Below are 15,152 nucleotides of genomic sequence, written 5' to 3'. Positions count from 1 at the left end.
GAGAGCCTTATTCCTATGGTTATCGAGAACTGCGGCAGTACCAGGGGTGAATGGGTGTCAGCCGCAATTTCCTCCGCGTTGTTTAGGGCTCTGCTACGCCCAAGATGAGCTCTTGCGTTCGCAATGTGTCACGCCAGCGACAGCGCATACTCACGTGTTCGCGGTTTATTTTTATATGTGTTTTGCTGTAGATTTCCGCGTTTTCAGTTTTTTTCTGGAATAAACCTTTGATTTGATTTGATGTTAACTCTTACCTATGGCGCTTTGATCATACAGGTCTGTGAGCGCTATTGATTGAAATGTTGGGCCTTCATTTTTCGAAGCGATAAAAACACACTTTTTTGGACGTCTAAAACACTTGTCTCAAATCCGCAGGCAAAGCCAGCACTAAAGATCATTAGTTATTGTACAACACGCTCTCGGCGTTAAATTTTAATTAATCGTCTCTTTAGGTCGTTTTCACTGCAAAGTCACGTTCCCAAGCCTTAATTGTTAGTGGACGAAAAAAAAAGCTAAACTAATTCCTTCACCTGGAGGTAGAAGTGGACTGAGCGGCACACGCCGAATCGGAGCAGTCGATCGGTTGTCGCTACGTGCCAGCAGCTGATGAAAAGAGATCTGCAAAGTTCAGAAAAGAAAAAAAATGAATGAGTTTAAATTGTTGTGTTTGATTCAATCTAATAATGAAAAATAAAAAGCATGATTACCAGGGCAACCCAAATAACGCGCTAGACTTAACCAGACCATAAAATCTGGTTGCATATGAATAAACAACCAGCCATCGCAGGAGAAAGAAATATAATACATTAAAGGTCATAGAGTAATGTGTCTGTCATTTGACGCCATGGCTTCGTAGTTATAGCGTTCTGCTGCTAAGCACGGAATTGAAGCCTCGTTTCCTGGCCGCTATGACCGCATTTATATCACGGCAAACGGAAAAAGGGTTCAAGAACAGCGATAGATTTCGGCACGTGTTTGAGAACTTCATACGGTCATTACAATTTCAGTGCAGTTACCTAAAGTGTCCCTTAAAATCGATGTGGGGCTTTGTGATGTGAAGATAATATTGAAGGAATTTTTTACTTAATTTTATCCCACCTAATATGTAACAACCCAATGTGATCCTTAAATTAAAAAAAAACGAAATTAAATTAAATTAAGTAATGAACTGGATAACATCTTAGTACAATACGTACGTGTATAATCTAAGATGCAGGCCTTATACTTTTTATTTTTGCTGATGGCCTACACTAACATCTACCCCAGCAACAAATCACGACACCCTCATGTGTGCATTCGTGGCATGAAGCACTGCTCATGGCTCTAGACACAAGCAACCCGAGGTTTAGTTGTATCTCGGTGACAGATCCCACACTTTTGCTATTTTGATATCTCAACTTCTAAATTACCTTTACTGAGATTACCACCTACAGCATTGTTGTAGCCACCGCTAGACAGTGCTTCAGCAGTGGCCAATATTTATGTCCGTGCATTAAAAATCTACCCTAGTCGTACCAAAACACGCATATCTTCATTCGCTGTCTAGCACTGAGAAAATAATGCAGTCCGTAACCGTATTCGTTTTAGTCCCAGTGTGGGTACATTCTAACCCGCCTTGAGTAATAGGCCACACGTTCCCTTCCTTCACGTAGACATGTTCCTAGTTACGTTCTTTACATTCCCTAAGAATTAAGCCAAATCGTTTTTTAGCTTCTCGTTGCACATATTCGTTGCACATATTTCAATTTCAATGGCTATGTAGAAACGAACAGAAGGCCTAAAATCCTTCTCAGCAGTATTTTCAGACATTTATTTAGCTTTTTTTACAGTAACGCCTTTCATAGCCTGAATTGATTGTTTATAAACTCAATTTTTCACATACCATAAGATTTCACCGCAACAATCAATATACCCCCAGATCCGCCTCAGGACACTTGCAGTTTTCTGCTATTTCTTGTTTAAAGTGCACTGCATTAGATTGGTGTTATATAGCAGTCTCTACAGCTCAGCGCGAGCGCTCGACAGACTTAAAAAGCAAGATTTTGTTACGCATCGGATGATCACACTATTCCCTTCAGTATGTTCATAACAAAATCTTACAAAATGCCAATGTTGCCTCACAATTAAAGTGATGCCCAAAAAAGCTGGACTTTTATAAGATACGTAGTAGGAGTAATCCACGGTTTTGCTTTAGTACGATGAAGCAGAATACCGGCCGTGTTCATATGCTGCCTAAAGACCGGTTTCTCAGGGTGGTGTCTGCGCTATAATAAACATTTGCGCCGAGGAGAGGGAATTCTCCAATGGAGAATTCCTTGGAGGAGATTTCTTGCCGTTTAGCATGAAGAAAAGCTCGTAGTTTTTCAACAACGCTGGCTGTCGGAGCCATTTTTACAGGTTCAAATGTCGTCGGCGTCTTGTTATGTCGTATCGGCAAGCGTACAGGGTGTATAAGGTACAACATATCCAAGCAGCACGCATGCTATGAGAGGCGGCGTAGTAGAGGGCGCCGCATCAATATCGGCCACCTGGAGTTCTTTAACGTCTACTGACATCTCATAATCAAAGGGGCGCTTTTTTTACATTCTGCTTTCATCAAATGTCACCGTTGCATCTGGGATTCGATCCAACAAGCTAGCGTTCATATTCTGGACGCATTTACTCGTTGCGCCGTCACGGAAGGTTGTGACCGGATAACAGCAGCTAGTTACTAGTTAATGAACACTACGACTCATTAGTGAAAGAGAATGCTATTAAGGCGGGTCTAACCACATGGTAAACATTGACCATGTTTTGGGCACATTCTAGACTCTGCCGTATATGAACACTTGACCGAATTGGGCGTGGATCACACTTTAGGCAGTCAAGCGAGATCCCTCGTGGCTAATGGTACTGTCCAACTCCAGACTTTTTTTTTTCATCTTGCTATGTTTCTCATTCAGAGCGTTGAAGTACCACAGCCCGGCCCATGTTCTTCAATGGCACTTACCTGAAAAGGAAGTTTTTTAACCGCACACCTACTATGAAGGTTTTGTCGAGCAACTACTCGGGGGGGGGGGGAACGCGCTTCTGTAACAAAAAAATTTCGCTTAAGGGTTGTACGTCTTAAGCTCATAAATATAAAAGCCTCAAAACACTTCACCATGCCCAGCGGTTCGGTCAGTATGTCGTCGAGTAATTGTTACCAATATTTTTTTTTAATCCCAATGCTGGAAAACGTATTTTGAGAAGGAAAACCTCAAAATGGGCAAACTTTTTAAAAGCTGGACTTTTGAATAAACTCAACGAAAAGGAGTCCTGAACGGTAACGTCTTTCCAAGAGCTTTGTAAAGTGCATCAGACGCTGGCAAATTTGCAAGCAGCGTGGAATGGAAGAGAAAAAAAAAGGAAATGACACTGCCGCCAGCACAAGTCTTTCAATACCCGCAGCAAACGTTGACAACGCTTACTGTTCCCGAGGATCAGTGACGATTTGCGATTAAGATACATAAATAGCCTCAGGGCTCACGGGTACAATGTAGAGAGGCTATAAGCGTCAGCGAGCAGAGAACCCCGCCTCGCAGGCACTGTCCAGGTGGAATCTATCAGAGTGTCTTCAGACATACGTTGCGACTGAACGCGTTCTCTTCGAGATAGTAGCGCCGCCCTAATTCCCAAAATGTAAGCAGTGCAAGCGACCGTCAGGCGGCACCTTCTGTTTCGTACACAAAGTGTTTTCTAGAGGTCTGAACGAAAGCTTTCATCGAAAACACGACAACAAACACGACATTTTACAGCAGTCATTTTTGACAGATGTGTCAGACACTCCGGAAGAAAAACATAGCTTGTGGGCTTGTATTAGGTGTCGTGAACAGCAGTTGGCTGCTGCTTCGAGCCTCCAAGCACTCTATACCTTACTTCCGGGGCGCCGTCATGGTGTAAACACTTCATAATCCCATCAGCTGAGCAAACATTGCGCTAGAGTGTAAATACGTCAGGTCCTAGAAATCGGTTCACGTATTGTAGCACTGTACATGTTGCAGAGTCCAGATTACAAGGTCGTTAACAAGAGTAGCCGCATGACTTTCTCTATCTTTGTTCCCTCTATCTATCTAGCGAGCGATTGAGGAAGAGAGGGTGAACACGAATGCATAAAGCACTGAATTTCAAGCAATGTTTACTGGATGATTTTCATTAACTTTAATAATTTCTATTTTAGCAACTGCAGGAAATACGGCGGTATGGTCTGTGCGGATGGAGTTCACAGCAAGACAGACATTTTGTATGTGATATAGCTCAATTAAGAGGCAAATAGCTAACTGAAATAAGCTAATCAACTTTATAAATTATGGTTTTAAGGCGCAACATTATATCCTGTGAAACTGAAGGCCGTCAATCCCGAAGGCATAACCAGCTTATAAATTCCATTAATTTTCAATATTGTCCGAAATATCGAACGTGAAATGTATCCATTAGAAAGCTTGCTGAGTTGCCTTTCAAACGTTGCATATGTATAAACTTGTGCCGCTTCGTGCAGTATTTTCGCGAAAACCTCGTCAAATGCTTCTACCTCACAGAATATGCAAACGGCGTCTCTGTCTTTTAGATTATAAATGCGACCATCATCACTTTTTTTTTAATGTACAACGTGTGAAAGGCAAACTCAACGAGCGTATTTTGACATTCGACATCTTGAACCATATTGTCGTTTATAGGGCTACTGAAGAGGTTTTAGAATATGATGAGTTTAAATGAGCCGAATGTGTGAAACTTTCAGGTAAAGCATGCGAGATTTTTTTTTTCCGCTAGCATTTGAAATGGTGACACAATCTCCGCCTAAAGCGGTGTCGGCGTTCAGGCTTCTCTGCACTGCACAACAACGCGCACAGGCGGCAATGATGACGTCACGTACGCCGGCGCTAAGCTTCCCGCTAAGAAGCGGTTGTTTCAAGGAAGAAAACGAAGGTGCCGTCGATGGTGAAGCTCACGAAGCATTGCTTGGCGGCATCGGAAGACGCATGGCAGCATGTAGACGAAGGCAGCGGATATCTGAAATTCCGGCAATGATGACGTAACCACTACCTTCGCCGCACTTCTCCAGAGCAGTGAGAAGAAACCGAACGTAGCCGTGGTTTTAATCAGTTATTACGTACCTTTTTAAATTCTAGCGCAAAACTACATTAAATGCTTTATCTAGGAGCATCATTGATACGAATTCCTAAATAACTTACAATTCTGAAACATTCATTTCCTCTTCTCTTTAAGACAGCCTTGAAAAATGGGCTCACTTTCTATGTTGAGGGCCTTCAGTTTCGCAATATAATCTTGTGCCCTAAAATAAAAAAACAAAAATTTGGTTATTAAATTTTAGTACAATGTTCGTCTAATTATTCATCTCTATTACAAGCATAATGTTCGCTTCGCTGCGCAGTCTAACTGCACAGGACGCACCGACGTAGCTTTCGCAGTATCTAAAATAAAAACGTGCGTCTGCGTGTCTGTCTGCGTCTTTGTATTCGTCTTTTTATGCGTACCTGTGTATGTGTGCATGCGCCGACGTCATACCAGTGCAATATTTCGCGCGACCACAATATCAACAACTACAATCAGTCCAAGTAGAGTCATGGAAGGCACCTTACGGGATGCATGCTCGCAGGGCAGGAGTTATTTCTGCGCGTTCAAGAGAACCCGCAAATAAGCTAGGAAGCATGAGGGAACATACATTTTCATTGAGCTCGAACGATTATCACCCGACTGGTTAACGAGGTAAAGCAGCAAAAGATGTTTATGCCAGACCACATCAAGTAAATTTTTATCCATGGATGTCCATCATACCGTAGGCAGAAACTAGAAGTAATATTGAATAGTCTCGGAATAAAAAAAGATATTTACGATAAGCAGCAAAGCTTTGGAACTTTGTGATGAGGCGTATAGCTTTGCGAAGACGATGAAAACGTGTGAGAGGCAGAAGCACTCTCAATATTTTTACTGTAAATCTTATCTTCAGTGTGTGTCTACCAGCAGGTATCGCACCGCACTAAACACCACAAATCGAGAACATTCTGAATGTAGAATTTCACTCACAGACCATGCCATGCCATGCCATAAAAACTCTAGGAGGCGTAAAACAAAGTGCGTTTTGCTTGGCGGCGCTTCGGTCAGCTTAGTTTCTATGTGACGGCAAGGATTGTTCCGCACGCGTCGGTTCGACTCCTCAGCTAAGTATGCAAGTGAAAAGAAGCGTTAGTTTAGCATGAAAGCACTGCTTCACGAGGGCTAACCAGCTCACCGAGTTCGTGTGAAGCTCGACCTTGAAGGTCACCTTGAAAAAACGTAGCTCAGGAACAGCCCATGCAGAAATAAAATAAATATTGCCACGACTGGGTTTCAAACCCGTGGCGGCGCGAAAAAGATCACCTTCGCTGACCACTGCACTAGGGCGCTATGCTATCGCCGCAGTTTTTTTCTTTATTGTGTGGACATAGTGCCGATAAAAAACCGCCATGCCAAATCGCCACGGTCGTCGTAATCTTTGTTTCGTGAGCAATGCGCTTTTGTGTGGGGAGTATACGCTGCCCTGGAAGAGCCGTCTAGCTGGCTTCCATATCTGGATGCATGCGTGTGCCTCCAAGACTTTTGATGTTTTGGAAGGTGGAGTCGTGCAGGGGTACGGTGGCCTGGTGTTTTGTGGCGTAAGCATGCTTAGATTTTTCTTTATGATATCGCCGCAGCCGATCATACCTCCTGTTAAACTGCAACACACTCTCGCGTTGTGCATTGCGCATCGTCGTCTTTATCGACTTTCGTCTGCGGCGCGAACAGATCAGATTAGTTTAACCTCGATCGGAGCTTAACCTGAGTCTAATGTCGTCGCCAGACGTACCGAAGACCCAGCAAAGCAAAACCATGAGCCACTCAGGCCAAACACATGCTTTCGCACGTCTACTCAGCGTAGCTACGTTAAAATCCTACCACTTTTTTCCTATTTTGCACGAAGGGAAGATATTTTCATTGAAAAGAAATATATATGCTACCTTTCCGGCAAAAAATAACGCTGAAGCCAACATTGCACCGAACAAAACAGGGCTCCATTCAACTGCACCAAGTCTAGGTGCGCACAGGATTTGCTTTTTGTACCGCACTCTTTTTTCTGCTATTCGTTTTATGGGTGCGCGCAAGAGTGTTCCGCAAGCGGCCTTTTTCTGGTTGGCCACTGCAGTGAACTTAGTCTGAAGGGGCAAAAAGCATCGACGTATACGGACGAACATTACAAGGCATTCGGGACAAGCGCTTCAATTGGCTGCCGTGAAGTGGCATATATCTTTGAACACCCAAAAATAGAGTGTTGACACCATGCGTGCTGTAAAAAAGAAGGAAAGTGACCGAGTGGCTCTCATCGAAGCCCTATAAGCCGCGGTGTCGTATTCCTGTGAATTGTTGAAGCCAATAGAGAGAGAGGGGGGGGGGGGGTGGAATTCTTTACCCAATGTTTTACTGTACGGCCAATTTTGCACCGAGAGCTATCAATGCCTATAATGACCCGAAGCACTGATCACGTCGGCGTCGGCATGAGCAGAGATAAGAGCTCAAGGTAAAGTGTGTTTGGGAAGACGAGAAAAGATGGAGAGGAGTGAAGGGGCGACACGTTGGTCGGCGCCAGATGCTTGCGAACGCCACCTTAAGAGACCCTGCTTTTGGGCGAGTGTTCTTAATCACTTCGTCAAGCGAAGTCAACGATATTAAACTCGTGAACTAGGTGAGTTGCACGCCGTTCAGTCTAATAGCGAAGACAATTTTAGAGCGCGAGCCCCTGCGTTCAAGCAAACCATGCCTGTAACATTTTTATTTAATTAGGCCTGTTGTGATCGATACGCAACCAAAAATGTTTGTGCATGCAGACTGATCGTCATAACCATGCTCAATTTAGCAGGACACAATGATACAGAGGGTTAACGGTCTAGTTTAGCTTAAGAACTCATCTCTAAGTTCTTCGCTTCTTCTTTCTCTTGCACCGTTATGTTCTGACTTATTTTTTCCTTTTCCTTTTTCATATTTTATTTCCCTCACTCTCAGTTTTTGTCCAAACAGACAAGATGCCAAAGCTCGGGTCTATCGAGCATGGCACACGATTTCGTTACTGGCGAATTGTTCAGCTATTGGCAAACATTGGCACATCTGTAGTGGCCGGTGTAAGTGAAAAAATCTAAATGCTTTTAAAAGCCTCGCATTTTTACTGAGATTTACTTTACTGAGTCGAAATCTTAAGCACTGACGCCAAATAAGCCTTCAAGGGTGACGAAACAGCCGAGGGTGTCAGCAGGAAATTGCATCGTACGACGGAAGCACGCTGGTTACATGTGCCCGAAAAATGAGAAAGCTTTTTAGTTTTCAGTTTTCAAGTGCGTCACTACTACTGCAATAGCTGCTGGGTAGAGTGGTCCTCGAAAAACTTCTTGTCGAATAGAAGTGGCGTCCACATTTGTTCATTCCTCGTAGGATATATATAGCTGGCGGCAACAGTCTCTGACCACTCACGCAGTTCGCGGAGAGATAGTGCAAAAAAAATACAAGACAAACGCGACAAATCTAGTCAAAAGCAAACTAGCAAGAGCGCCAGTTTAAGGCTGTGGTATTGTCCGGTTTATTTTCTCTGCCCGTTTACTATGGAGTCCTCCAAGAGCTCCGCACTTCGCTACAAACGGAAGTCCGGAGTTGTCGCTCGATGCCGGACAGTGGTCACTGCTAGCCGTGTCCTCTTCTGCGCTTTCTTTCGGTCTTTTTCGCCGCTCTTTATCTGCGGACGCCACCTCTTTTTAATATGTTTATTTCTTTTCTGCGCACCGTACCTTTCGGTCTTCCGTCTTCGTTCATAGAAAAATCGCAAGGACAGCGTAAGAACATGAGCTCATCTTATCGAACTTCTGATCAATTTCCGTTATTGAACGAACTCGCGAACACCTACCAACATGAAGAATCGAGATATCCATAGCGGATAAGCAAAAAAAAAAGCCCCAAAATGCGACATGTTAGGAAAATACGGAAAAGTACGAGCAAGTCAGAAACTGGGCCCCGTCTTTATACTGCCAGCGTAAGAAGTGGTCTGCCTTGTGCCTTCCCACCACCACCGCGGCAATATATAGCACTGCCGTGCGTCTCCAGCTGAAGAATGGCAGGCCGCGTATATTTGATCCCCGCGCTTACACAGCTAGCCACGCTGTGCGAGGCGAGGTTCTGTCGATGCCGGCCGCCCGGACGATGTACGGCGGATCGTTATGGGACTGCGTGTAAGGTTGCGATGTTCAGCGCGGACAGGCGTGAACTAATGGGAGCAGCTTGGCGGTGCGGTGGCGCTTTGGCGCTTGGCGGTGCGGTGGCGCTTATCTCTGGCCGCTTCGAAGGCAGGAGTTCGGGAACTGCGCCTCCCGAGTTTTCAATGGCGGTGTATTTGAGCTCTGTATTCATCTCAGCTTACACACGTAGTTCGGAATCGGGCGCTTCCCTTCCGGTCGACTTGTCGCATTTTTGTTTGTGGCTATGAATCGTGTCCTGTACTCGATGTCAGTGGGTTAATGTTCGCTTCAGTGACAGCCTTGCAGCTGAAGATGGGTGTGTTTAAGGATTTATTTTATTTTATATGCCCTACGTTACTTCATCGATGGACACCGTCTGTCGCAATAAATTCAGGAGTACATTCATCGGTTCCGCTCTAGATCCTTCTTTAAGACAGCGTCTGCTGCTCTTTTCAGTCGGTGAAGTTGGGAGGAAGTGGACGCAGGAGTAAAATCTAGGCATCAATTTCATCACTGAAAGAAAGAAGCATTTTGGCGATTCCTGTGATATACAAAGTCTTTCACCTAAGACTGTCGGCAATTCATAAATATAGGATATTGAGTTAAAAGAGCGCTTTTTTCGGCATGGCGTTGTCAGAGGGGCAGCGCATCAAAATGAAACTAGTTGGCTGGGTAGTTGACGTTTTGAATATTACTGTTCGACTCCTTATTTATTGAAAGGCTTGTAGTCCACCGTAAGTCACATCTATGATTCTTTAGAATTTAAAAAAATGCCAATCTAGCGAAAATGCCAGAGGCGTGGCTATCGCTCTTCCCGGTCACGTGGATTAACTTTCACACCTATGTGGCCCCATGACTGCTTCCGCTGTAGCGGCGACGACACTGGCATTTTCGAAAATCTACAAATTTACACGAATTGGACTTACGGTGAGCTACAAGCCCCTGAATTAATAAGGAGTCTTACAGTAAAACTTAAAAAAGCTACCTGTTCAACATTGCCTAACCAGCCATTTAGTTAGCACGTCTTGGCTGTATTCTGATGCACTACACCACTGACATTGCTTTGCTGAAAAAAATGTTGATTCCGTCAAAAGGCCAAGTTTTAAAAAATTTGATACTCTTCGATGAAACATCCTGCATAGCATCATTTGCCGGCCATTTCGTAAAGTTAACAAATCATTTTCTTAGGTTAAAAAATCAGTTATTTAAATATGTTGTCAGTTACTCGTTTAAGATGATCCACAAATATATGTTTTTGGGCGAATTTATGACGTCCAGATAACACAGCCTACAGTATGTCCTTGGAGAACATTCGCACTACGGTTAGGAAGACAGAGCGGGCAGCGTTGTATACCTCCAGGCAGAAGGTCTCTACTGAACACCACCGTCACCCACAGTTCACCCGACCTTCGAATAAGTGATTTTCTTGCTAGAGTTTGCGAAATTTTCTTGCCCATTGACAAGAACGTAAAGCCGGACGAGTTGGTATGAGTTTCAACGAGTCACGCCAGCAAACGAACAGAGCTGAAGAAAGCCCTGGCTACTTTTCTCTACTCTGTGGCTTGCTTGTCTACTTCCGTCAAAAATGATGACAATTTCCTTAAACCTGCCGCCGAAAGCAGAAAGGGAGCACTTTGACTGAAAGGGCCATTCACTGCGTCTTGGGTAACCAGTGGGTAATGTCCAGCATCAAGCTGTGTGGCGACGGATGTTGGGACACGCGATGAAGACGTAAAATACCTAAGGAAATTCTAAGAGCACGTGGAGCACACGTTCAAGGTCTGTAGTGCCATCTGTTGACGGCTCAAGGAAGCTGCTTTCGCCGGTGACTCACTGGGGATTCACGCCACACCAAATAAAATTTAAGGGTGGCTCACCGCTAGGACTCGACGCATCGGAATTAGGGATTAGGCCGCACTGAACGTTCTTAAGAAAAGTTAACCTCTTCTCGCGCTTAATACTGCCGCTGCCAAGCAGCCGAAAACTTCTATTCTACGGAAACCGCTGCGGTGGTTAAGTGGTTATGGTGCTCGGAGGCTGACCGGGAAGACACGGGTTCGACGCCGGCCGCGAAATGCTAGAGGCCCGTGTACTCTGCAATGTCAGTGCATGTTAAAGAACCCCAAGTGGTCGAAATTAACCGGAGCCCTCCACTATCTCATAGCCTGAGTCTATTTGGGATGTTAAAGGCCCTAAAACTAGTCTATTCAATGGCGTTGAACCCTCGTTACACTCTAGCTTCTAAAAACACTTCATCATCATCATCAGCCTTACTACACCCACTGCAGGGCAAAGGCCTCTTCCATGTCTCTCCAATTAACCCTATCCTTTGCCAGCTGCATCCATCCTTTGCCTGCAAACTTCTTAATCTCATCCGCCCACCTAATCTTCTGCCGCCCCCTGCTCCGCTTACTTTCTTTTGGAATCCACTCCGTTACCCTTAAGGACCAGCGGTTATCTTGCCTTTGCATTACATGCCCTGCCCAAGCCCATTTCTTTCTCTTAAAAACACTTACTGGCTCTGAAATCATGCATCCCCACCCACGTGTAGAGCAACATTGCCGACGAGCTCCTACGTGCTAGCATAGCGGCGATTCAGGCTAGTTACAACTGTTACACTCGAGGACGGTTATAGAGGACAGAGGTAATATTATCAAGACAGCGCGCACTGAAAACTGCTTTCTATAATAGGCAAAAAAGTGATTTTTATGCAAGTGACGTCCTTGCCCAGATGAGTGCACTAAATTAAAGCCAACTTTATGATCTATATCACACTTTTATATATCCCCTGCTTCACATTAGTATCGCAGGCGGTGGAGATAAAACTGATACGGAACCGACGATAGTATGCACGTGTGATGCAAGTCCGTAAAACTGCTTTCGATTGCGTGCACTTGTCAAGGCATGCAAGTAAATTCTAGCAGCCCACATTTTTGTCTGAACAAACAGCTCCTGCCAGTGCGCGATGTCTTCGTGATGTTTCCTTCAGCCCCTACAGCCGTCCTGCTGCGTCACAGTTGTAGCCCATTAACTGAACAGCAAAAAAGTACAACAGAGCAACTTGCACGTTCACTTTGTAAACAAACAGAAAAAGCTGCTTTATTATCAGCCTCGTGGCGATGACAGTGAAGACTAAGGCATCAGCCAAGCAAGCGTTTTAAAGGCAGTCGCGTCTTTTCTTGTTGCTTAAAAAGACAGGATCTAGCCATTTATGGAGTAGCCAGTTCCTATGTATTCTAAGCATCTCTATTGTCGCTGCGCACTTGGGCCCTTATTCCTCGTGTCAGTGCCAATCGTTCCTCTTGCATTTCGGCTTGCACCGCCTAAGGTAATATAACTGGTACAAGGTAGGTCCGGAAAGTAAAGACAGCGAATCAATTAAAAAAATAATTGATCAGATCGGCACAACACAATATAAGGTGTCAAAATAGGCTGCTCCTGCGTCGGTGCATCGCTTCCAGCGATATTTCCAGCCATCGGAGGCGTCACCGTAGGCCTTCTCCGGAATGTCCTTTAGAGCCTTGGTGCAACCATCTTTGACTTTGTCAACTGTCCCGAAATGATGCCCTTTCATGCGAGTTTGAAAGTGCGGAAACAAAAATAAGTCTGGAAGAGTCACGTAAAGACTCTAGGCCGTCTTGGCAACCATCGGCACTTTTGAATCGGCCAGGAAGCGGGTCACAAGGAAGGAGGTGGGGACTGGCACTTCGTCATAGTGATGTTTCTAATCGCCCTCGATGTCAAGCCGGACGCGGTGAACTCTTCGTTTCATGTCTTGTGGACTGGCACTTAGAATTTGACGTTGATGGGTGTACCATGAGTACAAAGTGATGGTGGACGAGCCCTGTGATGTCAAAGAACACAATGAGCACGCTTTTGACCTTTGACTCGTACTTTCTGGCCTTCTTAGGACGAGGGGACGCCGAGGTGTGCCGCTTGGCACTTCGCTTCTCCGCATGCTGCATGTTTCAATGCTGCATGTTTCGGGGTCGTAAAAGCATTCAAACACCCAAAACTCGTCACCTCCGATGACATTTTCTAAAAATTACAGGTCAATCTCTCACAAGTCTCGAAGTTCTTTTCACGTTTCAACTCGACGCGATTTTTGGTATTCCGTTAACACTGTAGGCACTATCTTTGCGCACACTTTTCTCACCTGAAAATTATTCGTCACAATCTCGTGAGCGGTACTTTTTGAAATGTTTCTTGTCTATGCCGCTAAACAGACACTCAAACGACGGTCTGAATTCAAAGAATCTCTCACACGAGCCACATTTTTGTCGATGAGGGTCAGTAATGACCGTCCAGCGTGGGCTTCATCGCTGACCTCTTTACGACCTAAAAAAGGTCTTGTGTCACCGGTGGACTTGACGTTCGAACAAACAATTACCACCGAGCGCAGTGTTTATCATATGAAAATTTTTCATGACGAACATACAGTTTTATGCAAAACAATATGGAAAAACTTGGTTCCAACGAGCGCTGCATTCAGGCTGGCATGGAAGACGAAAACGAGCTTCACGGAAAAGCTTGTCGTTACTCTCCAAATGGTCGAAGACGACTGAGTGACCGCGCGTGCGTATAAGCTAACTTCTCCCTCCACCAATCCCAACAAGGTCCTAGCGCGCTGCGACGCATGGTCGCTTCACAGTATATTCACCGAGATTACTTTTCGGACACGTACGCTGTAGTAGACGGAAGACGCGCATGTCCAACTGCGCAGGCCAATTCTCTTCCTCTTCCCTATTTGGTGGCACGACCGCGGTGAGGCGCTGCGGTTTTACGTTCAAACCGCCGACGCGCATTCCCAACAGTGTAGGCCATGCAGTTGTCGCTGTGAAATATATTGCTGGATGAAAGAGAATGAATGCGCGCACCATTTGCGCTACTAATGACTTTTTTAAGAACACGACTGCTTTTTGTTCTATTTCAATAATACCCCTTCCGGGGAATATCCATTGGAGAATATTTCTTCACATCTCCTTCTAATTGCAAGAAACGCGAGCTCTTCCTCAGGGAAGGCTAGATCAGATTCGCATCTTACACCCGTTGCTATCTGCTGTACATTTGCTCCACTCTCCTCCTGTTCGATTGTCTCTATTCATAACCTGAGAACTTATTTGGCTGAGCTTCTTTCCTGCGTAGCAATCGATGTTTCTCTTTATTGACCGGTTCCCCATGGCGGGCTTCTTTTTGACCTACATTGCAAGAGATGGCTTCTCTCCCGAAAAGAGGCTCCAAGAAAAGTAATGCACTACGGGCATTTATTCGTTTTTTGTGCGAGGAATCCGGCTATCGAAGAAGATGAACCTTTTTTTATCGAAATACTAGGCATTTCTTTTTGATTTCCTCCTTTCTCGGAATTCGGGACATCACTGGCCTATCCGATACCTCATGGAACTTTTTGTGACAAAGGAGTGCGCTTAGAAAAAGGGACGGAAATCCGATAGTCCGCCAGGATGAAACCTGCCCAATGCAGAAAAAAAAATCACCAAACGTTCAGCACCTTTGAGAAACATCATCGAGGCTTCCAAGAACATGAGACGCAGAGACATGGACAGGATGAGAACCCTGCACAAATAAAAATAATGACTTCAATCACGTTACTTCTACCTCACACGTAAGTGGACAGAAGAAGCCTTAGTTAAAATACCAGGTGTCACTAACACTCCACCTATAAAGCAGGCCTTTCTTCCACCTGAGTCATGGCAATTCTCGTATAGCAGGCCTTCATTAATTCATACTTTCTTTTGGCGGAAGCTTAATGGTACACAGCCAATTTCTTCGTCTGACTCTGTTCTTAATGAAATACTGAAATTAACCTATGATCTCATGAAAAAAAAAGAATAGAAACTCGCCCCGTTTCGCCACGTGTCTGTACTT

The 15,152-nt window shown here is 44.8% G+C and overlaps 1 protein-coding gene across 6 annotated transcripts in view; it reads right to left on the bottom strand.

The window, feature by feature from the left end:
* Window positions 1-15,152, bottom strand: part of LOC144125147 (calcitonin gene-related peptide type 1 receptor-like) — a 309,750-nt gene that overhangs the window by 147,437 nt on the left and 147,161 nt on the right. For 2 of the 6 annotated variants that reach the window (XM_077658271.1, XM_077658268.1), the window contains exons 3-4: window positions 14,776-14,840; window positions 531-618 (exon numbers count right to left, since the gene is read on the bottom strand). The exons of 2 other annotated variants lie outside the window; for them this stretch is intronic. The gene's annotated coding sequence lies outside the window, so the exon portion shown is untranslated. The remainder of the gene's footprint in view (window positions 1-530; window positions 619-14,775; window positions 14,841-15,152) is intronic. 2 more of the 6 variants (XM_077658270.1, XM_077658267.1) reach the window with 1 other exon arrangement.

This window comes from Amblyomma americanum, chromosome 3 (assembly GCF_052857255.1).
Source record: "Amblyomma americanum isolate KBUSLIRL-KWMA chromosome 3, ASM5285725v1, whole genome shotgun sequence".
NCBI lineage: Eukaryota > Metazoa > Arthropoda > Arachnida > Ixodida > Ixodidae > Amblyomma > Amblyomma americanum.
This window is presented reverse-complemented; position numbering and strand designations above follow the sequence as displayed.